This window comes from Meleagris gallopavo, chromosome 3 (genome assembly GCF_905368555.1).
Source record: "Meleagris gallopavo chromosome 3, MGAL_WU_HG_1.1, whole genome shotgun sequence".
Taxonomy (NCBI): domain Eukaryota; kingdom Metazoa; phylum Chordata; class Aves; order Galliformes; family Phasianidae; genus Meleagris; species Meleagris gallopavo.
Window position 1 is genome coordinate 50,108,649 of NC_139406.1, and position 27,265 is coordinate 50,135,913.

Sequence of the window (27,265 nt, forward strand, 5' to 3'; positions counted from 1 at the left end):
CAGACCTATGGCAGGAGTGACTCATGGTGCTGCCCATCAGGCTGGGAGGAGGACCAGTCCAGTTCTTCTGTATAACCCATCCCTGCTCATGGACCACTAAGCTTCCAGCGGTGGTACTACAGGATGCAGTCTGTAAGCTGAGGATATCCCCACAGTAAGAACAAAATACATGAATTTGCACAGTTTCATTCTGCAAAGGTTCCCACTGCCCTTCAATGTTAGTGGAGATGCACTAGCAGATAAAACACAACATACAGTAAATGTATACCTGAGCAGTGTTGTCATTCAAAGACCACATAGCCAAGGCAGGCTTAACTGATCATTTATTGGACAAAGCTCCTGCTCATGATCATCAGCTGTAAAAAATGTGTAGAATGACTAATTGCCCAAGAGCCAAAATGGACAGCAAAAAATCTGCATATATCTGATACTGGGAAACCATGGGCCTGATGTTCTCTAAATATGTCCTAGGTGGGACACTGTTACACTCAGATCACATGGCCTTTGTAATTCTGACATTGGGACAGAAAAATAAAAAAGAACAAAAATGATGCAAAAATGTATTTGAAGTCATGTCTTTAGCAAATATAGAGTGGGACTGGCTTGGAATATTTAGGAGGAACCATTTCTCAAACAGAAGAATCAGTTTGTTAAAAAAAATTCTCAACAATAGCATATCTACAGTTTCAAAGTGGAAAGAATTTCTGGTCGGAGTACATGTAGAACCAATTATCCACTGGCTATAGCCCCTGCTGGCAGGAGGAACAGAAAGTCTTAATATCTTAATTCTCATCAATTCAACTCAGAGAGGAATGTTCAAACTACTGGGCTACGGTGTACTGCATTTTGAGGAGAACATTTAGAGTTGGACAGTATCTTACTCCGGCTCCTCTGCTTTATTCTCCTTTCTTGTTCCTCAGCCCATTCCAAGCAAAGCTTGGTAGGTACGGCACTTTTCTGAGATGTGCATGGCAATCTAAAATTGGATGTCTCCCATGCCACTGAGCAGAAACCAAAGACCTGAACATCACTCTCAGCAAAACCTCTTGGCTAGAAGATTCACGTTCTATCACTCTGTGGTCATTAGCAGCTGAGTTCATAAGAGGAAGTTGAGTTTTCCATTTCTGAAGGAAAAAAATGACTTGCATCTGAATCCAGGACCTACGCAGACACAAGTAAACAAAGTATAATTTTTTAATATCAGTTTAATTGCATACTTCTTTTAAACTATAAGACCACCTGGATGCAGTCATAGCAATAACAACAAATCAATGTTTGTGAGGAAATGCAGTTAAGTATTAAGATCTAATAATACACTGACTTGGAAGTAGCTGTAAAATTCTTTGTTTCCCTTTACAAGCAGAATGTTATGAATGCCAAGAACCAACAAGTGTCTAATATTATTCTTCCCCAGATGAAATGAAAAGATATTGATTTCTACAATAGATTTCCTAACATGTAAACTCATTATTCTAAGGCCTAGAAGAATCATATACTTTTATTTCTGTACTGAAGACACTCAAAATAAATGTTTTATGAAAATAAAATGTTGTGTATGCTTCTTGAAAAACCTACCAATATATAAGTCACCTTTTCACACAGTGGATATATATATTCCTAATTTTGCCTAATACTTGAAGATTGAGTATCTCTAAACATTAAATGATGCAAGGTTACAGCAGTATGATGACATCATGTGCTGTTGTGAGGTTGCATTTTAAAAGAATTCTATTGCTCTACACTAGCACAAAAACCACAGAAGAGAAGGGGAATAGGGATGAATCAGATACAACAAACCTCCTTCTACTGGAGTGTATCTGGAACAGACACTTAGAGGTTTCTCATTAAGTCCATCATTCTTTTCTTTTCCTTCAAAAAGGTAAACATTTAGAAAGATTTCAGAATTTTACTACTAGTCTTCCAGTCATCTATGAGTTCATTTTTCCTAGTTAATGGAATAAGGAGGAATGCCCCAAGTACTGTAGAAGAAGCATGGATACTGGCACTGTTTCCAGCCTATCTGGGGGCAAAACTATCAGACACCTAGATAATATTCGGAAATATTTTCCAATTGCAATCCAATTGAACCCTTGAACTACTTCTCAGAGTCACTTGCTTGTATCATAAGCATACCAGGAAATACATGCCTATATCTAGCTGTTTCTATATACACAGACTGGGAGAAATTTCTCAGACGTAAATGTTTTAATTTTAGAAAGACCTTGTACTCTTCTGTCGCTGCTTTTCTTCTTCTTTTGCTCAAAGTTATTTGAGGTACAAGCTCATCAGTACATTTGTTCAAGAGGCTTGACGGTGGGAACTACTGTTTCATATCTTCAATTTTCCAGCAGCTTTGCCTTTTCTTGAGCACATGCATATTGGAAAAGAAGCAGCCTGAGTTACCAACTCCTCAGTAAAGGACAAAGAACATCTCTGTATCTATCTGAGTACTATACAAAAAAGCGAAGAGGAGAAACAGGTTTTTTATTCATTGCTAACCAGAACAGCAAAAGGAGAAGGCAGCTTAGAGGGTGGCAGGAAAAGAAACGATCTGATTTGTGATGGCCACACAACCTAGTTAGAAAAAAATGTGTACTGCAATTCATGTTAAATAAAAGCCTGTTTCTGCTGATACTTGGGAGAACTTGTCCATGAGCACTTCATTATTAAATAGTGTTCCTATGGTACCGCCAAGTTTAGAAAGGTTTTATTTAACATGCCATTACAGCAATTAGCCCCAGGGAAAGTTCAGCTTGCATACTCAGCTTTGAAATATGCCTTAAATTTATATTTATCAACTGAGTTCCAACCTCCCCTCCCCCCAGTTATAAACTTTCCCTTTTCTCCTCACCTCATAGCTGCCACAAAGCTTCCAACCCAATCCCTTTTATCAGCACCCAGTCTGTCAGAGCCCCAGTCCACCTTCCCTCGCAGTGCACCAGTGCAGTACCAGTCCTCAGGAAGATTGGCCTGACAGGCCCCACGTGTCAGTGTGTCACATCACCACCGCAGGAGTAAGTCGGTGATTTTGTCATGGTTTTGTGATTTTTGATTGTCGGTATTCCATATATAACAATCATGTAGTGCACTGGGAGTTAAAGTTTTTAATTATTTTTGGGGTCCCTTGTTTCCCTTTTCCGTAGGCGTGGATTTGCGAAATCCCTCTGCCCCACTAGTCACGGAACTGGGCTGAACCAGCCCATAAACTGTTGATTCTTCCACAAGACAGGGTGTTTAAGAGACAGAAAGGAGGCTGAGGATGTTGAAATTTAGTTTCTAGCTCTGCTGTGTCTTGAAGGAAGTCATTTAGTCATTACTGTATCTCAGCTCTACAAGTCTGCATGAGGATAGTATTATTAGCTTTTCTCCATCTTGTTTATTCAGTTCATAGTAGATGAGCTATCACTTGCAATGTTTATTTACAGGATTTAGTACACCTAGGGTCCAGCCTATCCTTAGGTGTCCAGAAACAGTTGTTCCTCACAAAGCTCTCTGATCCTCATGGCTTTGATCAGGTCCTGGTGAGAAAGTAGGATTGACACACAGTGTGGCAGAAGAAATAAACTCTGGTGACTGAAAAATTCTGGTTTTAAGTTTGCCAGGTTATCTATCTTCTTAAAATACATAAATAAATGATTTAATATTCTTCAGGTTTTGACTGCATGTCAGAAGAATAAGGAAGCAAACATTCCGTGTTCACACAAATGCTGGTGTGGCACTGCTGCTGTGCACTGATCACGAGCAAAGTGCTGGAGAAGATGTACCTCGAGATGCTCTCCTCCTGAATCCAAAACATAGTTTCTATTGTCCATACCATCGCTTTTCTTTTCCAATTGTCCATTGCAGGAACCAGAAACATGGTTGTCTGAGCATTTCTAAAGCTACTGTTTTTTAACTCTGCAACTGAAATTAGATCCTTTTAACAATATTTTTTGGGTGTGCATTTTATAGTCATAATGAACTGTGAATGTTGCAAAACAAAAATTTCAGAACCTCTGCTTGTTGTACGTATGAACAGTGAGAGGCGTAGGGAATGCCATTGCCTGAGTTTTTAAGGGTAATATTGCTTTGAATTTTGCAATACACATGAAAAATTAACCTTTTTTTCTGCGTGCATACTCCTTTTGTGCACCATGCTGAACATACATTCGTTATACTCTAGCTCAGTACAAATCACAGAGAAGTCATGCTACAGTGGTATCAATGAAACTTTTCTCTCAGGTAGCAACAGAATTGGCCAAATTCTGAGTTGCTGGAGGCAAAAAAACCCAACTATATATATATGTATGTGTATATATATATATATATATATAGTTTTATTTTCTACCACTTACACTGTCTAGCATAAAACTGAAGCCAACTGCAATAATACTTCCAGCAAATGACTCAATCTACAAAACCATCATTCCCTGACAGTTTCAACCATTGGATTTTTTTTTTTTAATTTTATTGGTTAACCAGTATTTTGATCTACCTGCTATAATAGTCTCCATAAATTAAAATCTGAATATTTCCTAATCCATTTTCCCAGCATTATTTAATTAGCATTACATCTCAGCTGTTCAGGATGAATGGCTGCAGCTGGAAAAAGAAAGAGGAATTTCAAGGGCTTCATGAACACTACCCAAGATATAGCTGCAGTCTAAGATTAACTGATATCAGCTTGACCTCCTATCTGCCTAAAGGAAAATGATCAGATAGCATTTGGTAAAGTTTATGAAATGTTGTTTCTACTGTGGTGTATGCAGGTCTTTAATTTCTTGTAATTTATGTTGAGAAGGCTCCCTTAGGCACACTGCTTTATCCCAAAAGCAATAGAGAGTCAAACTTCAAGCCTATGATCTCTTTTTTTTAACATACCTTTAGGAATGAAAGGAATGTGAGAGAGTACAGTGCAAGTGTGGTTGAATAGACTTTATAGGGCATAGACTTAATGGGGCAGTCATGAATAAAACTGAAACGGGTTATGTAAGAGAAAAGATATGCAGCTGCTCACAACCACTTCCTCAGTTGCACAGAGCTTAGTAGAACACAATTTCATTTTATCATATTTAATTGTATTAATTTTTATTTAAGAAAAATTATGATGTACAATGTAGTTTGGAAGAAACAAAAATTCTACTCCGATAATAAAACTCAAGGGTCTATGTCACATTTGAAACTTGCTTTAACAAATGTAATGAAAAATACAAAGTTATGCTAGAAAAATAAATGATCACGAGCTTTTGAACTCAAACTAGCTTTGATCAAGAGCAAACTTCTATGAAATTTTAGGAAACCACTCACATATTTTAGTGGTAAGAGCTGTCTGGTTATAAAGAAAAATAATCACATCTGCTTTTCCCTCACTGAAGTCTTGAAAATAATAGGGAATGGCATAGTGGCTGTGAGCATTTCATAGTTCCTAGAGAAGAAGGAAGTATTTCTCACTGATTTCTAGTGACCCCCTGTGGTAAGGCAAACTCAATTGCTGAAGGCTATGGCATCTGCTGATGTCCACCATGGCCTGGAAAAGTCTTAGGAGTTGAGTCTGACCATTTCAATGAGCGTGACACCTTAGGCTGTCCAGAGCCCAGGAGATGATCAGAGTTCAAAAGGTGCTCTTTGTGAGAAGATACCAGACTGAGCCCTACTTACTATAAGAGGATGTAATTCTATCAGACATGCTGTAGTGACAGCCTAATCCATAGGCAGAAATTAAAAAAATTTACTCCAGTCACACATACACACAAAAATCGTAGGATGAAATTCGAGTCTAATATACTTTTTATATTGCATTAATGTGGAATGTGATTGTCCATATAAATGTCTTTCCAAGCTAATTTCAGCACTGAGGTGAACAGTAATTCAAAGGAGGGAGCATTCTGGGTAATTTAGTTTAGAATTCAGCCTGAAAGAGAGAAGACAAGCTATATGAATGTCTTTAGGTAGTTCAACTTTTAGATTTTCTAAAATACATATTAAGTCCATCTGTAAGACCAGAAGTTTAAAGAAAGTTCTACTGGAAAAAGGATTTATTAGAATTTATGCTCACTCTCAAGTACTTACAAATGCTTCATAAATTGCATATTCACTACACAAACATTCCGTCAATTGGGAACAAGCCAAAGTTCTCACTAGTTGTCCTAGAAATAAAGCCACTTGCAGAAGAAAAATGAGCTAATGGAAATATTAAAAAGTGTAATGCAAATTTTTTACATAGAAAAGGTACATCTGGATCTCGTATAATTCATATACCTAGAAACTGTACGTTACAGATTTTGTCAGGTGTCAAAACACAAAATGAATAGCTGAAAGGTAGTTATTGTTTATTGACGGGGGTAAAAATACCTATAAGATTTTCTAAATATCATGTCATATTTCCCTAGTGTTTGCAAAAATATGAAGGCTGATTCCTTATCTGACATGCCTTCATTACAGTTGGTGGTTAGTTACATTAGTTGGGAATCTGTTACAGGTTATTTAACACATATGGAATCAAGTTCATTGGCTCAGTTAGTATTGTTGTCATTCTTCCCCTTCTTACGAAAAAATGAGAAAAAAAAAGTTGGAATTATGAATAAACTTTATGTATGTTGGCTAAGCTGACAATGTACTGTATACATAAGCTCCCTTTTCCATGTGTTTTTACTTGTTTCATGTTCTTCCCCTTAAAATTGCTTTAGTAACGTCCTTGAAAAGTAAGGGGAAAAAAATGCCATTAATATTTTGGGTCTTTATAAACCAGACTAAAAAGACAATAAAAACAACCTTACATGAAAAAAAAAGTGAGTTATAATATAGGTTTAACAGCGGTTATTGGAGCTTTCAAACTTTGAACAAAATAACTGGGCAGCAAATTTTGCAAAAGCACTTAGGAAAAATATTTATTTAGATCTAAATGAATCTGGCCCTAACCTAATCTCCCTGTCTTTCCATATTAAGGAATGTACTCTTGAGAAACATCTTTCAGTTTAAATTTTGGACATGGGAATAACAGACACCATAGTCGTGACTGATGGACCACCTACAGTGTGCGGCATGGAACATTTCTGACACCAACAGAAATGGGAAAGTTACGAATGGATTCTTCTCCCTTGGTTACAGAAGTAATACGATTTCAAGTCTGAGAAAATCATCCTGAAAAAAGTTTAATCGATCTTGGGATACTGCCCTGAAAAAATTCCATTTTGCCTTTTCCAATTTGAAAGAAATTTCACTGGAAAATTTCCAGTGGTTCCACTCACTGAGTAAAACAAGAAAGACATTCAAAAGGTATGTGAGCTATAAGCTTGGAATCTAGTTTTTCCCCATTTAAGCCGGTCTTCAAAAACAATCACTAAATATATTTATTGAAATCATAAGATTTATGGTTATGATTTCTATGTTTTCATAAGTTTATATTCAAAATATCATTCTAGAACAAAATTCATCATCCTCTTTTCCCCTTTGTGTATTCCATCATCAGTGCCACTTTAAAATGCTTCTGGACATTTTTGGGAGGGGTGAGTTTTCATAACAGTTTAGATATCTGAACAGATGTAGAATTAGCCAATATTGCAAACTAAAACGAGTTATATACTGCAGACACACTTGTCACAAAATTCAAATATGATATTTATCAGCTTTTAAATGAGAACACAAACATCAACTTCAGCTCAATCTAGGATAATGCAATGTTTGCAGCTGAAGAATAGCTGATTATATTTACAGAGGTGCTTGCATTTAATGGCCACATTTTCCAGTCTCATAGTACAACAGCAAGAAAAAATCTTTCTTTCTCTCATATATGCTAATTTATAACAACAATTATTATGATTTTTATATCTATACAATGCTGCCTACAAAATATTTAATACCTGAGCAGCTGGTGCAACGTGGCTGATGCTTACTAAATGAATAAATATTTTGTCTTCTGCTTCCCCTGTGTACTTGCATCCATCTGTTGTCTTGTGTCATTTTTGATTGAGGCCTAGAGGCATGATCACAAAACAAATAATGTCAATTCTGTTTTCATTACTGGGGGAGCCAAGAACCCTACTTCCAGGCTGAGAGCACTTTGGTCCTCGGGGCTGCAAAGAGATGCTTTTAGCTTTAGACACAATAAAAAGCCACGCATTAGGGTGTGCAAAAGTTAGCATGAGAAGTTTAAATTGGTATTCATTACAGGACAAATAGTTTCATCAAGTGTGCATTCCGAGTGAAAGCAGATTTACCAAGCTGGCAAGGGAAATGTTAGTTCCCCATAATGAATACTGTAATTGAAGCGTGTTCTCCAGGTCAAACAACAGGCGAGCATCTGTTTCATGTCCCAGACAGTACGTCCTTGCTGTGCCTGCAACCTGCCCGCTCTGAGAAAGTAGCTCTCAACTCATGCAGAGACCACCAGGGCCTTGTACGTATGCTTAGCCCTCAGCTGTGCTGCACTGGCTGTACCTCCTTGATACTACTGTACAAGTCACTGTACAGTCACTACGCAGAGCTCCAATACAGGGCCACGCACCTGCCTTTTCCGAGTCCTTTTAGTACAGAGGGAAATAGTACTCACCTGCAAGGCTATTCCAGGCAGCTGTTTTGGGGATGAGGATGACTGCTCTTGGAGAGATCTTCTCCCTTTTTGTTGACTGCAGAGGGAGACTGACTGGCTTCCTCAGTCGATCAATTCTTCTGCTTGACACCTTGAAACTTTTCAAATGCTTCAAAACCATTGTTGGGTCAGGATCAAGCAGTAAGTTTTGAGGATTTCTCTGCTCAGCTCTGGCATTAAATGAATACTTGGATTTGGGTGATGCATTTATACACCCATACAACCATATGCATTCATAGTTATCTCTAAAGGCATTTAATTCTTGTATAACTCCTAAAAATGTGTTGATGAAGACAAACATGGTAGTTTTCATATGCAGGAAAATAGAGTTTCTACAGACCATGAAGTAACAATTCAGCAAACTGAGAGTGAACCTACTGAAATCTGACTTGTCTGAAAGCAATCACTCCTCTTTCCTTTAAGATAGAGAGAGATGGAGTTGCAGAAAGAGTAAGACTGAAAAGGACCAAGAAGTGTACCTGGTGATTACAGATATACAGGAGACTGTGCTCCAGTGCGTTTGGATTGAACACTTGAAAGATCCAGCAATGGCCTTCCATTTGGGTAATGCTTTCTAAATCTTGGTCTTGCTCACCTTACCTATATGACCTACCTTTTGATTGTGTGATTATGAAGAATAACTCAGGAAAAAGTGAGAGGGATTTTGTTCCAAATGGGAATATTCTAAGATAGGTCTGTTCCCAATCTAGTAGACTGTGAGTTCAAGTTTCTCAAGAAACATCTTGGAGTTGTCTGTCTGCTGAACAAACAGCTTCAGGGACAAGGAGCGGCACCCTGAGCTGAGTGAAGTAGATTGTCCCTGACACCTCTGTCAGGACAAGTTTTTCTCGAGAGAAAGACATGGTCACTTTCTCTTGCAACCACATAAGAAATCATTCAGTATGGCCATATTTGACAACTAAAACAAATACAGCTATATGCAAGAATGTTCAGTTAAGTAACTCAGTATCATAGAATTTTTTTGACATACAGCTAATGACCTATTTTTCATTTTCTTCAATCCCAAATAAGACATAGTAAACATTAACTACTATCCGAGAGCATACCTCTGAACTTTGAAGGCCATTCCTCCTGGAAAATAGAAAAGGAAGAAAGGGGAATTTTCTCATATATTCAGAAGATTTATTCTGTTTTGTGAGATTGCAGGCATGAGTATAATCCTTGCTCTCAGAAATGGCTGCATGTCAGATGTATCCAAGTAATCTAAAGCACAAAAATTAATGGAGCAAGACAGATACAGCCAAGCACAAAAATTATTTGAGAGAAACTGATCAAGCATCTATTTGGTAACTTCTATCCTCTTCCTTCCCTTTCCTTCTAACATTGCAAGAGGTCATGCATTGGGTCTTACCTTTGGCTAATTATTGAGATGGAATTATTTCTGTGAAGAAATCTTTTTTTCCCTTTTTATTCAAATAGTCGTGGAGACATTGACTCCTGATCATTTCTTTGCTGCTAATTAAAGACTCTTGGAGTCATGGATGGTTTCAATCTCTTTCTCTCTCTCTCATTCTTTTTTTTTTTTTTTTTTTTTTTTTTTGGTAGCAATCTAAGTAAATTAGTAAATAAATGCTTGATTAGCTAATGTAGCAGAGGTATTCCTCTGAGCTCTTCTTGTACCACCTGAGTGAGCCAAAGCCTCGTGGTGAGGCAAGACCCAGATCCCTGAGATTATTATTATTGCTCCAATAGCTTCTACCCCAATTAGGATCAAAGCCCCCCAGTGTTCTAAGCACTGCATATTACACAGTAAGAGATACATGCTGTCCCTCAGAACCTTCAGGCTAATATGAATAACAGATGAAGCCAAAGGCTGTTCTGCCATTCACTGGGGAAGCAGATTGAGTGGTTGTGCTCTGTGGATTTTGTGTGAGAAGCGTCTTCGACTGCCAGGATTGTCAGCCTTTGTCTGATCCCCAGAGCATGACTAAGAAAAGGGAAAAAAAGGTAGAAAGATGAAGATAAAGTCAGTTACAAAGTTGTATATTTGATAGAAAGCTACATGGGGAGTAAAAACAAAATTACAAAATGACAGGACACAAATGCAGTGGGAGTTGGGAAAAGATGAAAGAAGGAAGGAAATTGGATAACAATAGTGATCAGAAAGAATAAAAGCAAAGACAAATAATGACAAGCAAGAAAGAAAGCGGATTAGAGTTGAATGATGAAAGCTATGGAAATAAGGACGGTAGCTGCTATCAGAATTACAGGAAGTTATTTTATTTAAGATGTCATTGTTAGGAGTCTGAAAATACATTTTTTTAAACATAGACAATCCTGAAATGAGGAAGATTTCAAGACAAAAGAGACTTAGGGGAAATGTACAAAAGCTACAGAGAATATGTACACATGGCACTAGCTGCTGATGGAGTTAGTTCAGAATTGCCTGGATCAGTGTAAAAGAAACAGTACAGCTTATATTGGCACAAACTTTCACATAGCCTAAACAGTACTGTTAAAAAAGTAAGGAATTGTAAAGTGCCATTTGAAAATACTCTTAAATGCTTTTGAAAATTTCATCTGAGCACCATCCACCGTTGTGATTTGCTGCTTTCTTTTCAATTATTTAACAATGTCAATTTCTGTGCAGGGGAAAAAAAAATTGCTTTGTCAAGAATATCAGCAAACTTCCTTATAAATAGTTGATGTATGTTGAATAGCATCGTTTCTGGAGTTTGTTTTACAGGGACTATTTTGACTGACTCTTGGGATTCCAAGCCTCAATGCATGCTAGGGCCAACTGGTATCAAGCCTTCAGCCTGAAACACTGCTGTATCTCTTTCTCTTGATTCAGTATATCTGACCCATAACCTAAATAGGCATCTAAGATGCTCTTGACAATATGCTATACTTACACTATATAGCACTGAATGTGTTATTTAGGGAGCAGGTATCTGAAAGGCCGTTTGTCATATAGTTGGAATGAGGGTAGTGAGGAGAGAGAAAGACAAGTATGCCACCGGGTTGCCTGCCAGGACAGGAGAAGAAGAGCCATGGGAGTCAGGATGTAGATAGCATTCTGGCTAGGCACAGTGTCCCCCATGGTCGAGTGATTTCCAGCATTCTGTGTTTGCAAGGAGAGATTCTGGAGCTACTCGAGCTGTGGTGTATGAGTTACACGACAGCTCGATATGAGTTTTTCAGCACCCAGGTTCTGTGGCAGCTAAAGAGACTTGCCAAATTCACCACTAGGAAAAATTAAAGAGGTATGAATCACAGCTGATATATAGCTCATTTAATTTAAAGACGTCCCACCAAACACCAAATGTTAATGTTATATCCCACTTCTGAGTTCAGTAAAAAAACACATTTGTAACACCTGAGTTCCTAAGTAGGATTGGTACCTAGTAGCAAGGATGGTCAAACAAGCTTAGTTTCTCTGAAGATTATATTTCATAGGCTTCCTTCTCATTCAGGCTATTCAATTTAGGATAAAGCTCAAATTTTTAAGGCTTTACTTGTCCAAAAGTGGTGCTAGGGTTTTGGTAAATCAAGGGTCTTTTGGTGCAGGACAGCCATACACCTGGGAACTTGGGGATACTACTGGAGGGCAAGATGGACATGAGCCAGCAATGTGCCCTGGCAGCCCAGAAAACCAGCTGTATCCTGGACTGCATCAAAAGAAGCGAGGCCAGCAGGTCAAGGGAGGTGCTCCTGCCCCTCTGCTCTGCACTGGTGAGATCTCAACTGGAGTACTGTATACAGATGTGGAGCCCTCTGTACAGGAGAGACACAGACCTGTTGGAGTGTGTCCAGAGGAGGGCCACAAAAATGATGCAAGGGATGGAACACCTCTCCTGTGAGGACAGGCTGAGAGAGCTGGGGCTGTTCAGCCTGGAGAAGGGAAGACTCCAGGAAGACCTGAGAGCGCCCTTTCAGTATCTAAAGGGGGGCTGTAAGAAGGAAGGGAACACTCTTTTTAGCAGGGTTTGTTGTGATAGGACAGTGGGAAATGGTTTCAGTCTAGAAGAAGGGAGATTTAGATTGGATATAAGGAAGAAGATTTTTACAATAAGTGTGTTAAGGCACTGGAAAACACTGCCCGGAGAGGTGGTGGATACCCCATCCTGGAGACAAGGTCAGACTGGACAGGGCTCTGAGCAACCTGATGTAGCTGTAGGTGTCCCTTTTCACTACAAGGGAGTTGGACTAGATGACCTTTAAATGACGACTCCATGATTTTATGATTCTTTGACTAAAATGACACAGTAGCAGAGATAATATCTGCAGACTTTTTTCAGCCAAAGCTCTTGCCTAGATCAGCTCACAGAATGAGAGATATCTGGCTGGAAAGAGATCCATAAACAGCAACTATCAGAGCTGGATGGAAAAAGATAATTCCAGCTTGGGGAGGATTTCAATATTTGATGAGCACTTTCATGCCCATTTAAAATGAGAGCTCAAAATGTCAACGTTTTTCTTAGCCAGACTCCAAGCTCAGTTTAAAATCCTGGGCAAGATGCAAACTGCTCCTAAAGCACCAAAAATTCTGAAATAGAAACCTTGATGACTAATTAATCTTTCATGTGAAAGGCTTTTCTACCAGGAAGGGAAGGGTTTCTGAGGGCAGGCTTTTTGAAGCACAGAGCAGGCAGCCTGGCATACACAACCAGAGGCCAATGGTGAAAGCTCTGCTCTAACAAGAGTTTCTTCCAGTGAACCCCAAGCCTCCTTTGAGTAAACCCTATCTCTGATGAAAGATGCCTCTGTAAGCCATCGGTATTCAGAAGGAACCATCTAGAAACTGTGTTCCTTTCCGTTCAGAATCCAAGGCAGTTACGGAGAGTGCCATGTTTCATCAGCATAAATAATTAACTGCAGAAGGACATGTAATATTCATAGCTGAAAATCATTAAACAAAATAAGCTGGGAAAAAAAAATCTTGAACGTGAAGCAATATTAATCATTAGCCACAGATTCAGCTTAGAGCTTCTCTTTTGTTTAATTTAATTATTATTTCTTTAAATCTATTCACGGGCAGATGTTGCTCCACAAACCCACACAACTAATTCCCACATGCACAGCAGTCAGCCTGAGGTTTAGCCTCTTACAGTATTAATTAACATCATGAGGCACTGTTAATGTTAGTGGACAAAATCAAAGAGAAGAATTTGTACTGCTTGCTGAAATGGGGATAAAAATGGGTCAAAAGAGCAATGCTTTTCAAGCAGCCTTGTCTTCTCGGCTGTATCATAAACTCTCAGGTTTGTTCATTTATGCGAGATGAAGAAAAAAAGCTTTTCTCTCCAAGCATGCACAAGGGGAGCCCTTGAGAGCTGAGGTGTTAAAAAGCAGAAAGGACCCCAGCAGCTCCTTTGGGATTTCCAAGCAGGAAGACAAGAAAGTATTTCCATGTAAGAGCCAGAATCTTCTCAGCAAGCAGTAATATCCAGAGTTACACCGCTGCTCTCACTAAAGAGGTGATGTCAAGGCAAACCCTACAAGCTGGCATTGTTCAGCTCATGGCCCGGAGAGCCATCACACACAAATTAGCAGTGTCACATCTCACTAAAGGTCTCATTGTCCTTGTGCCTTTCTGACATCCCTTCTCTCTTTCCCTTCTTCTGTCCAGAAAACAGGCTCAGCCTGAAACTAGCTTCTGTGAAATGGCTACTGTTTTGACAGTTGGGAAGATAATGTAGAAAATAAGAGGGAAAAGTGCAGAGACAGAATGGTCGGAAATATCTCTGCTGGCAGCTGACGGTGGGAATATTTGATTCTCTGGGGGTCTGTGGCCTGTGATGCATCAGGAAGCTACACAGGATTTGAGCTTAAAGGAGAAAATGTTCCTTTTTTCTCTTGTCACTTTTGTTTCCTTTTTTTGTGGTTTTCTTTGTTGTTGTTGGTTTTTTTTTTCCCTCCTGGAATAACTGCAATGACCCGTGGTGTCATTTGCATGGAAATGCTCAAAGCTGTTCAGAAACACTGCATTTGCACCACGTGTCCATGCTATGCTGAGGAGCCCGTGCAGAGGGAGAAGACTCTGTATGCCTGAGTTGTAAAGCATTGACTTATCACTTGAAGTGATAGACATTATTCTCTTAAATATGACTGAATGCTGCAGCCCTTTTAAGTATAGACGTCCAGAGCCTGTAAGCTGTACTTGTAACAGTACTCTGTTACAAGTCTTCACGCACAGACTTTGGAGCTGCAGACTGATTTTGAGCCTTGCAGAAGCCTCCTCACAATACATTATACAAAAGCTGCTCTCCTGGGGTAGATGGTTGTTATCCTGGGCCTTGAATGTGGCCAAACATCTGTCAAACATGCAACTTAGTGCTTCTTAAGGTCCCTTTTATCGAATGTATGCTTTGGAAAGCAGGTGTAAAATCTACATAGAGAGGTATCTTCAGTCACTCTCACTTCACAGTTACTTTTAATGTTTGCTTATTAGGCACTTCAAAAGGCTGGAGGGGACTGCACCAAAGCACAACAAGGGCTTATGCACTTAAAGGTCGTATACAGTTCTTTCATGAAAGGTGCAATCATACAAAACATCTACAGTTCTTTTTTTTTTTTTTTTTCAGCAAACTGTGAGAGTAAAGTGAGAGATCTTTTTTCATTAGCTAGCCAAACATCAGACCCAGATGTTGAATATTTTATGCTTCTATAAGGCAGCTACAGACATATATATGTTTTTCTGTTTCATCTGCAAGGTTATTCAGTCTTTAGAAACAAACAAGAAAATTTTGATTATCCCCGGGTGCTTAAGTGTTGGGACAGTTGCATGGAAAAGGATTTCTGTTTGGTTTTCAATGAAAATCATAACACAACCTTAATGATTCGAAGATCACCAGTATCTGTATGGCAGTTCTCAAATATGTAAGCAGGTAGTCACTGAAAGCTCGCAGTGAAATAATTTTAATTGTATCATTTTCTTTTCCTGTTTATCCATTCCTTTGTCCGACTCCCCGTGCTGGGCTGCGCACTCACCCAAGCTGTGAGGTCTCTAAGGCACAGTGCCTAGTGTGATGCGCACTTAGCAGCACTCTTAGCTCTCACTTAGGATAAATAGGTCATCTAGCATGCTGTGTGCATGCCAAGATGGTGAACGCTGAAACCTCTGGGTTGGTTTACTGCCAAAGTAGGATTTTAGGACTGTATTCCTACTAGTAAGTAAAGTAAAATGTAAGGAAAAAAAAACAAAAAATAAAGAGCAAAACCAACACATATTTTCCTTTCTGGGAAAGAAGTCAGCAAGGGGAACAGAGCAGAACTCTGGGTGACAGTGTATATTGTAGGTACAGAACAAACAACCGAAATAGATGCACCAAACCTATATGTGCTACAAACTGATCAATTAATCTGGCAGGAACCAGAGTTCTCTATTTCTACTGTCAAGATCTGAGGGCATAATTACATGAGCCTCAGCACTTGTAAGAATGTTCAACACAGTCATGAATTTATTAGAAAACAAGGGAAACACATTTGCATACTGAGTTCATATTTCTAGAGGAAGAAATCTATGCACTATGCCAAAATAAGAATTTAAATGATCTAATAAAAATTGTGAAATGTTATGAATGATTTAGTAACATCATCAGCATTAGCACAGATGGCTCACCATGTTGGTGTACCACTCTGTCTGTATAATGGGGATGACTGAGAAATGCCACACATCTCTATTACACAGTATTACCCTGGGTGCCAGCACAGCGTACTACTGAAGAAGTTCCAGTGCCAGAGCATGAAAGTTATCAGTTAGATTTCAGCTGCAGAAAAAAAAACAACAAACAACACCTTGTTGATTTATAACTACTGTGTTGTTCAGGAGAGAACAGAAATTAACTTTGGTGTTCTCTGGGAGACATATATTCTAGAAAAGTGAACAAAGTAGACTTTTCTATGGTTTTCTATTGCTAAAAACCTTTCTTTCTGAGAAAAGGGGGATAATTATCAACAAATTCCTCTGAAGCTATTTGGTTACACAATATAGACAAACTCCAGAATATTAATAGTGTTTGAGTGCATTGATATCTTCAATATGACCTAAGTTGCTACTGAGGGAAACAGGTTTTTCAAATGATGACTAGACATTCATTGAAATTTCTGAGATTTGCAATTGCTAGTAATTGATGAGATGATAATGAATGTGTGTTTAAAAGAGAAAGCAAAAAAAAATAAAATGCTATGTTTAGAACTCTAGCTTGATTAAACATGCAGTCTTACAAAGTATCACGACTTGTGCTTTGGAGAATAGGTTGGAGATGCAGGGGTGGGGACTGATCACAGGTGCAAATAAATAAAGGCTTCTTGAGCCAAACCTGCCACAAAAACAAATGTACATTAAACTATGCTTAAAATCTTATTAATAGAAGAGTCATCGGAGTCATTTGAAATCCATTATTTTCTTACACAAACAGTAGTAGCAAAGATTTGGAGTCTCAGATAGGATACAGCAAAAAGCATGTACTTTTTAGAAAATTTAAATATATCATTCATGGTTGGCATATGGCAAAGATCAGAAAATTTTTACACAAAACCTGGGAGCAGGCAAATGTCCTTCCCGTTTCAGCCTGCATTCCAGATTGTCTAAACAAGCAGAAAATTATTCTTATTTTAATATTTTATTCAACACTGCCTCTTCTGGTTTCATTAAAACAGGGAATTACCATAAAAAGCAAAAGAACAAGAAGAAAACTCTGCTTTCCCTTAAGTTCTTGGAAAAATGTCACTGATTTTGAGAGGAAAGAGATTTGATCTTTTTCTGCAATGCTAATCTAAGTCCTTGCAAAACAGAAGATTTTGAATTTTGTACTAGGACGCATCTAGTGCTATCAGGCCTCCTTTGAAAAAGGAGTGCTTCAACTGCTGTTCTGAGCAATGGCACTTAAACAGGTTTGCTTCTCATACTTTTGCATGTTTCAAGGCTGAAATAGAGAGGATCTTGGTTAAACACTATTCAGGGCACCAGGGTTAGCTTGCATATGGCAGCCATCACCTTCACTTTCATCTCCCACTCACAGAGTGCCTGCTTTGTTGACTTTCAGTAGAATGAGTGATCCCAACACTTTACCAAATAGAGTGCATGGTGAATCCCAGAGCAGAGAACCACAGGGAACATTTGCTTTCTATAAGTTTCTCTCTACCAGACAGTGTGGCTGGAAAAATCTTAGTATGACAGGAGAAAGCACCTCCATCTCAAAAACACTCATACTTAGAGGAGCTTAGGACAGCTTTGACAAGTACAGGTAAGACACAGTATTGTGCGTTAATTCACAGTAGTTAGCAAGTTAACTGTTCTGACATAGTTTAAAGCTGGTACTTGACCTACTTTAAAGGCAGCTGTTGTCTTGTAGCACATGGGAGCCTTGGAAGTCAGATAGCTTTTATCTTGGTGCCATGGATTGTGGTTTATGTGTTGTCTCTTCCTGACAAATGTAAAAAGCAGGTACAGAGTAGCGAAGAACTCTCAATGAAGCCTAAAGATCCGTTATTTATCAGTGTTTTTGTAAGTTCCCTTACTGTATATTTGCTGTGCTGCCATGGAAACAGCCATTCAGCAGCCAATTAAGTACAAATCGAAGTGATGCTGGATAAGCAGGATAAGCATATGTTAGAAATGAATTCCTTACCTGTTCCACCTAAAGTCCCGCAGATATTTTTAATTCTTAAGAATCCTATTTGTCATCATCTTTTTGGAGAAATAAAGAAGCTATGTCATAAATTCAACAAACCAAGAAAAAGCTTTGTGAAGTCTATGCCTTCATACAACCTGCATGCAGTGGACTGTGAGTGACTTTACAAGTGCAGTTAATATAATGATTTCACTTTTTTTGCTTTGATTGTTTTCCAGCCCTCACACACAAGCAGTAGATTACACCTAGGGATGGGTGCTAGCTCTTTTTCATATGGCAAAATGTCAGAATAGTGCATGCATTATGCCATCCCAGTCCTACACTCTGCTCCAAAATTTCAGGAGACTTGTCTGAAGCTTGTGGCTGTGGTTCCATAGAAGCCTTGGAGGTGCAATGGCCCTGCCTTCCCTTCTCTTCCCAGCTCCTCCCCAGCTGCATCTTTGTTCTCCCTCTGTGCTAGCAGAGGTGTGCATCTCCCAGTGATGTGAAGGAGCAACATCAGTTTTATTTTCTTCCCAAACCTGGTCAGATGAGCATCAATAGCTCTGCATAGCAAATAGAATAAGTTACCTGGAACAGCATCCTTTAAGCTCTCTCAACTATCTAACTCTTAAAGAAATGTATTACTTTGTTTATCAGAAAACTGTTCTGTTCCATTCCCAAAGTCACTAGAGTCATACTCTAAAGTTACTCAGAAAATAAGGAAAAAAAAAGAACAAAATAAAAGCCTGTAAAGATAACTCTTCTTGTACCATTCTTAAATTGGATGAAGAAGGTGAGACAATAAATCAGTGCTACTATGTGTGAAGACCTGGAGTTTGCTGCAACTTTCTCTGATGATTATGGTCACGAATATGGCTGATGAGAGTAACTATTTATAGCAAGCATAAAAACATTGCTAGTTAGAACTCAATAGGTGTCGTCATCACTTTAACAAAATCTTGTGAGCGTGATACCAATTTGGAGGTGTCATACTGTTGCTTGAATTGTAGAAAACTGCTGTTTTTTTACAGGTACCAAGAAAATGATCAGAGTAACAGCAGTAATCAAAATGAAGGAACCCTACATAGGAAAATATAGTGACTACAGACTTGACGGCAATTTTTCCCTTCCTGCGCCTGTCAGTCCAAACAAAGCGCATAGTAAACAAGAATCCATTATGGCTGATAGGTACAGACCCAGTGAGAATTTCTGTATATTCCTTCACTCACCCAGAAGTACCTATGCTTATCCATCAGTTATCTCTGATAATTAAGAGTCATACAAAAAAATGAGACTTTTAAAATATCACTTTGTTCTGTGAGGACTATCTATGGAAGTGTTTTAGTTTTGCTTATGATGTTGCTGAAATTCAGTGTCCATGACAGCCACACCAAGGGCCCTCACCCATTCAGAACAAGCACAGTTGCCTTAATTATTTATCCATACAGTATGTTAATTCCTGTAGTAGCTTGTTTTCTTCTCTGACTGAGTAGTATTGATGGAATATAATTAACTTATGCCCTTTTGTTTTCAAGTACTCTTCTACTAAGCTTGCCTTAACTCATGATGAACAGTTTCCCAGTGGCAATCTAATATAAAATATAATACTAATAGGACAGCATCACTTTCCTTCAGGAACAGAATAGCGCAGGTTATGTCCCTGAAACAAGGTTCCCCTCAGCTGGACCTTTTTGAATCACCTTAGTCATTTCCTATTGTGTCCCACGATCTTCGTCATACAATCTCCACTGATGCTCCCTGCCTTCAGAAACTTCAGACATCTGTGTCACTCTTTTATCAAACAACACGGATGCTGAATTTATTCCAAAAGGTAATTCAAGAAATCTCTAGTGACTTTATATGACTTTCAAAGCACTAAAGATATTAGGCTCATCTAATCTAAGACACCAGATCTATAACTCGCCTCTGATTCAAGAATACTTTACAACTTTGAAGCCTTGAGGTAATCTAATCACGTACGGATGTGTGCAAGTCTGTGGGAGCCACAGCAGCCTTAAGCTTTGGTCTGGATTCTTTGTAATGAGCCAGTCTGTGAGCTTGCCCATTTCACTCCTGTTACAGTAACTTTTTCACTTAATCTAATTTTATCGCCACTTTTTACTTGAACATGGTAAATATCAAAAGAGATAAAAATGTCATGCATCTGCATTTAGTTCAAGAAAATATTCTATTTCTGGCAAAATTGTGGTATTTTTATATTAATCATGTCTTGAGATACTTGCAATGATGATTAGTTATTCATATGCTAACTTCTTTAACCGTTGTTCAAGGTTAAGCATACATCTGCTTTTATACAGTTTATGATCTCACGATCCACTTTATCCTTATTTTTAGAAATAGGAATTCTAATAAACCAAACATTTTAAAAAAAAAAGCTGCTTAACTGCCAGGGTTACTTGTAGGAACATCGAATTCATCAGCTTGTAATGTTGCTGTGTGATATCCAGCGCCCTTGGAATATTCTTCTATTCTTCTCCTTTCCTTTGAACCTAGGCAGTGTGTCACCAGCTTTGAGCTTGATATTTGAGAATCGTATTTTAGGATTTATTGCAATCCTGCTTTCAGAGATTGCATTTTCTTCCTTGTTCAAATTAGGCTACAGTGCATTACCTCCCATACCACTCCCGCTGCAATTAGTTTAGATACACATATGCCAAATCCGTGACCTGATTGATTCATAGAATCATAGAACGGCCTGGGTTGAAAAGGACACAATGATCACAGAGTTTCAACCCCCCTGCTATGTGCAGGGTCACCAACCACCAGACCAGGCTGCCCAGAGCCACATCCAGCCTGGCCTTGAATGCCTGCAGGGATGGGGCATCCACAACCTCCTTGGGCAACCTGTTCCAGTGTGTCACCACCCTCTGTGTGAAAAACTTCCTCCTGATATCTAACCTAAACCTCCCATCATAGTTTAAAGCCATTCCCCCTTGTCTTATCACTACCCACCTTCATAAACAGTTGAACCCCCTCCTATTTATACATTCCCTTCAAGCACTGGAAGGAATACACACACCAGTAGCAATTCAGTTCCTTTGCAAGCAAAGAGTAGGTCAAGTGGAGCAAACCGAGGACACTGGGCACCTCGCTGACTGTCTCGCCCCTCTCCCCGCGTTCACAGGGCTGCAAGATGCCGTGCCTGAATGCATTGCCCCTTGCAGCGCCACCTCTGAAAATCAAATCCGACGGGTTTCCTGGCGTTTTCATATGCCTTATTTAAAACACTAGGTGTCACTCGCATCCTCCTAACGCAGCCTGTTGAAAACCAGGAGCCCATCAAACCCTAATCTGTGCGCATTTGAAGGTGTTTGCAATGCAAGCACAGTGCAAGGCAGCTGCCTGGAATAGGTGTCCGCATGGGAAGCAGCAAGAGGGGTGGCAGCCAGCTCAAATTTCTGATTTTGTGCTTTTTTATTGGTCTCAGACAGAATGTATGAAGCAGGGAAGAGCCATAAACGGGAATGAAATTTTAGCTGTACTGTAATCAAATCCAAATGCTGCCAGAGGTTTTTACAAAAAATGACCTTAATCACAAAATAAGTCTGAATAAATTATCTGGGATATTTTTTCTACCGGTTGGGGGTACATTTTAACAAGTTATTTGTACCGACTTTTATATAATACGCTCCAGTGATGTGATACAAGTTCAGCTTGTGCACAGGTTTTTCTCCCTCTCAGCATGTCTGTGGCTGCTGAGAGCAGCAAGGAGTGCTGGCATGAGCAAGATAAACACAAGCAATGTTCAATGGTGCACAAGAAGTTACTTTTCAGTTTTTATGACACCCTCTGGGAAGATCTGAGGCATCCTCTTCCTAGCACCTACTGCCAGACACTGGAAGAGGCACAGAGTGAAATGCAGACTGGCAACAAGCAGCACAGCAGCTGTCCCTCAGTGAAAAAGTCAAGGACGGCAGCCAGGAATGGGTGAGAGTCTAAGAACATTTCCAACTTGTTTGTTGCTTTCTTTCTGTGACCAGGAAGTTGGAGATTTGCCCCTAGAATTTGAAAGCATTCAAAAGGGTGCACAAATGGCTGAGCTGCAGCCTGATCTGCTGTACAAGAGCTGGGTATCATGGACTGTGCTAATGATGACCTCATTTAATGGCTACTGAAAGTCTGAAGAACAATTAGAGATGTCAAGGCTAGCTCAAAGGTGCTATTTGTACCTCTACAGGGCGCATCACACCCAGCTTCATAGAACCACAGAATGGCTTGGGTTGGAAGGGACCTTGAAATCTATCCAGTTCCAATTCCCTGCCATGGGCAGGGCTGCCACCCAGCAGCTCAGCTGCCCAGAGCCCCATCCAGCCTCGCCTTGAGCACCTCCAGGAATGGGGCACCACAACTTCTCTGGGCAGCTGTGCCAGCGCCTCACTGCCCCGAGTAAACAATTTCCACCTAACATCTACCCTATATCTCCATCCAGGGTCCACCTTCACAACTTACACCTACCCAGGCAGAATGCCCTCAGGCTCCTCTCCATCCAGTGGAGGTTTTCTGCTCACTCTAGACAATTCTGGTCATCTGGGGAAGGAAAGAAACAATTTTCACTTATAAAGCATTTTTCATCTTATAAAGCATCATCCATTCCTTTACCTTAAGAAGCACTTAAAGAACCAGCCACATTAAGCCAAATAGCAGTGATTAAAACCCTCAAGAGCTGCTTCATTTCAGAAATAGATAGATACACTCAAGTCTCCCTTTCCCCCTATCTTCATCTCCCTCCCCACACTTCAAAATGCTGACTAGAACTGTGTTTCGTACTGTGCTCTAAAGACCCACCACTGCTGTTCTCAATCTAATACTTGTTATCCAGGACCAGCAGTCCATCTATGTTGCAGGACTGGACTGTCAGTAAAAGCATAAAAGCAGAGGCCAGGTCATCTCATTCTGGATAAGCGTGCAATGAAAATGAGTAGAAAAGACATGATGCCATTTGAGATAAAGCTATCCAAGGATAAAATCTGCAAGAAATCCTTTATTTCTGAATTGTTCAACCTTCCTTTGTATTTTCTTTGTGAATGAATTTTCCATATAAAAAGCAGAGTTGTTTTGCACAGAAATCAAGCAACTAAAATTGTTTAAAATAAATTACAAATTTATATAGTGGATTATTATATATAATAGGATTTTTACAAATTCAATCAATTTTATACATTTAAATGTGTTCCATATAGCAGGCATACTACGCTTTGTTCTTCCTTTAGAACTAGCCAAGTTTTCTAATCAAAGGGAATATGCTCATATTTAAAATTTTGCCAATCTATTTGTTCCCACTTCCAAATGTAGAGATCCTCTCTAACAAATTTTTCAGACTGCCAAGCACTGATATAGCTAACAAAGTGAAACATTTGAAAATCTAATGCAGCTTTCAAGGATGATAATGCTCACGTCTGCATACTTCACAAAACAATTTGTTTACTTGTCTTGAAGAGCTTATCTGGTCCTCACGATACTGAGATGCACACAGTCAGCAACATTCATGTCCTTCTGTCTTTCACAAGAAAGAGATATTAGCCTAAGTCTGTGGAAAGAAAATTTCCATTGAAACCCCAATGGCAAGGAAGTTTCGAAATGTGAATATCTTTCCTAATCCCATCTCTCCACTTTGTCTTAAATTTGTTTCAATCACTTGCAGAAGTTCTGTTTCAGCAGTGGCAAAATCAGAAGAGTGCTGTCAGCAGTACTCTTATATTAACTGCAGTAAGCACTTGCTTATTTTTGTCTAAATATTCCAATTTCTTAAGTCTCAACTGAAGTGTTGATTCACCAATGGTGCATACTGCATAAAGGTTATGTTACATATAAACTTCACCTACCTATTCAGAAGTTTAATAAGACAAATTACTAAAAAAATTAAGCATGGTTTTATTTTATATATTTCAACATTATCCCTGAAATGGGTATGTTACATTACTTTTAATCAAATGTCCCAATCAGAATATTTCATTGATTTCTTCAGGACAAAAAGCTGCCCCAAATGTATAATTCGTGTCATAACTAATTTAAGTAGGTAAACAAACAGTTGCTATTTTGGTGTTTGACAGCTTCAACTGTGCATTCACTAGCAATAGTAGCAGTTCAGGACACTTTGAGGAATCCGTGCTAGGTTCTGCTACTTAGGGGATAAAAAGGGTGTATGGTTAACTTCCAGGCCTGCTGAGTCATTTATTCAGTATTTCTGCATCTTAAAACTATGTGGGTTCTTCAAAAGGTGTTGCAGCTTCTGTCCTCATCACTTTCCACATAGTTAGACCCAGAAATCTTAGCCTCCATGCTTACAAACAGATTAGTTTATTTGCCCTGCAAAATATGAGACACGAGCTTCAATTATTTCATTATCAAAACTACAAACTTATTGCATCCTTCCTCACAGCCTGGGTTATTAGCACACCCATCTGTGTGGTTCAGCAGCCTGTGTGATTAGCACATCCGTCTGCTTCAAGTCTGTTGATTATGCACAGATCAAAGTCCCACTTTACTATGGCCATTAACACCTTTCAGCGCAAGAATATAATTCGAATGAGACTGGGAGGTGGGAGGGCTAAGAATCTGTTTGAGACAACTGTTTTCTCAAGGAAAGTCCCGGTGCTTAAATGGTTGGCAAGCAGCTACAGAAGGTTGCAGTGCTATAGGATCTGGGAGACAATAACTGTGGTTGCTTATTCAGTCTTCCAAGAAGCAGAAGGGAGAGGCTGTCTTTTTACAGTTCTCTTATATCCCACTTCAATACGTTGGGCACAAACAGTGTTTTCCTTGGGTGAAATCTCTTGTGCTTTAAACCCACCTTGCTTTTTGAAGCAGGACTGCACCATAACTGAGCTTTCCTGTTTGACAAACGTGACAAAAATTTGTTCTTCTCACAAGATTACAATGCTCACATTGGCTGACCCTCCAACTGTTTTAGTTTTAGAATGATTTAATACAAATGATAAAGAATTTCCTGTCATTTCACTCTCCAGGACAGCCACAAAATAACATTTGTTATGAGAAAGTTAACTATTCCATTGCTTTTTAAAGACAGATATATTCATTGCATAATTTTCCATTTGAATCTCTTTGGTAAAGTTATTTTTACAAAGAAACACTATATCATAGAAAATGTTGACTGAAGTGAATCCCAGCTCGGTATGCAACACAAGGCCCAAGTAAGAAGATAAATCTTTCTGGGTTATCATCTTTTTGTTCTCACATTTCACTGAAATACGTTACCCACTGTGAGAGAGGAAAAGCCTCAGGGGTTCTTGATATTTCTCAACCGTGAATTTCCAGCTACTTGCTGTATTTATGGCTACATTATCAGTCTTCATCAGGATGCAGTAAATACCTTTGCAGAGGTCAGTATCTTGGATTTAGTTCAATTGTTATTTTCAGTGGTGATAGAAACTAGACTTAAATCACTCCTGTCATGTACTTGAGACGCTCAACTTGTTCCAGCATCAGCCCCTCCCTTCTCAAACGAAGGACAGATTCCCTGCCTGGAACCACTGAGAGAGAGAAACCCTGCCCTACCCTGCTATCCTACCGGCTCTTTTTTGGGGTTTCTTGTTCCCCAGCACTTCTGATCCTTGAGGGCCCACAGATAATCCAGTGATTTCTGCTTTATCATCTTCTTGTGACTTTCAGTGTCTTTGTCTGCAATATTATGCCTCCTTTCTTTCATTTCACCTTTTCTTTTTTTGTGATTTCTGCCCCTGAATCTCTTTTATTTTTAGCTTCCTGTTTCTGTACCACCAACCTTTCTATTCCCTTACTTCACTGTCCCCCATTTCCAAAAGACCTTGGAACAATACAAAGAAATGAAACTCTCTGAAGATCCATTCTCTCCCATGTTTTATATTCAAGTAAAATCCGAGGCTCAGTTTAGCCAGGCTTCAATACTGAGCACCATAGTACCCAGCCATGCACAATTTCTATAACATTATGGTTTTCAGATTCTGTATTACTCAGATTCCTGTCAGTTTCTTCTGAGTGAAAAGTGATGCTCCTTACAAGGACTTTTCCCTCTCTACACACCTACGCCTTCTAACCACCTTAACATGCTTGACTCCTATATTTGACACAAGCCTGTAATTAGCCTAATTAAACTAGATAAGCATGTCCCCTTTATAGAAATAAATTACGCTTTTTTTTAAAAATGGGCTGGGCTGAAACGTGACCTCGCTGAGTCATTCTTGCACAGAGCAGGTGTCATTTGTAAAAATGTACTCACAGTCTGCCTGCCTGAGACACAAATCTTCCTCCCTTTCAATCTCTTAGCTCTTCTTTTCTCAGTCACTTGCAATAGTTTCAAACTCAAAACCAAAGTCCTTGTTAATCTCCACCTAGGAGAAATACATCCATAGCCCCTGTTCCCTCAGGGAACTGATACACCCTTCACCTTATCATAAGGACTCACTTTCACTTGATCTTGACTAACATTCTAGCTGTTTCCCATCAGCCTTAGACAGGTTGCCCTATAAATAACGTTTTCAAACTGTACATCCATCTTTCATCTTGCCATTCTCTCCAACATATTTCTAGCACAGTCTAATCCAGTGCAGAGAGAATCACATTTCCTCTCTGTCCATATTCCCTCTTCTCCAAGGACCACTGCTCCAGCAAGCACACAGCTCTACTGGCTCTGCTTGAGCTCTCAGGGTACAGTCTCCTTCTCCCATTACTTTCAGGAGGTCAATCAACTCTACTTAACACCTGTTTAAATACCACGCTTGGCCCATAAGTGTAGAAACTGTCAAACTTCTTTCTGTCAACTTTCAGCTTGCAGTCCTCTGCTAGGCATCTTGTCTGAGCTACCAGAATATCATAGAATCATAGAATGGCCTGGGTTCAAAAGGACCTCAAAGATCATCTATTTTCAACCCCCCTGCTATGTGGAGGTTGACAGCCACTAAACCAGACTGCCCAGAGTCACATTCGGTCTCGCTTGAATATCAGTTGTCCCAATTGCATTTTGGGGTTCAGTAACAAACACTGGCTTTATTAAGATTTCCTTTTCTATATTCAGTCATGAACTTCACAGTCTTATCAACCATGCAAACTCAGAAAGTTAGCCTCTCTCTATGCTTATCTCCTCTCTTTTTTCTCCCTTCTT

At 39.3% G+C, this 27,265-nt stretch overlaps 1 long non-coding RNA gene across 3 annotated transcripts in view; it reads right to left on the minus strand.

Moving 5' to 3' along the window:
- Positions 1-4,773: 4,773 nt before the first annotated feature.
- The window catches only part of LOC104910302 (uncharacterized), a 113,701-nt gene continuing 91,209 nt past the window's right edge, over positions 4,774-27,265 (minus strand). For all 3 annotated transcript variants that reach the window (XR_014882468.1, XR_014882469.1, XR_014882467.1), the window contains exons 5-8: positions 22,624-22,695; positions 8,528-9,658; positions 7,839-7,951; positions 4,774-5,890 (exon numbers count right to left, since the gene is read on the minus strand). This is a non-coding gene — a long non-coding RNA (uncharacterized LOC104910302). The remainder of the gene's footprint in view (positions 5,891-7,838; positions 7,952-8,527; positions 9,659-22,623; positions 22,696-27,265) is intronic.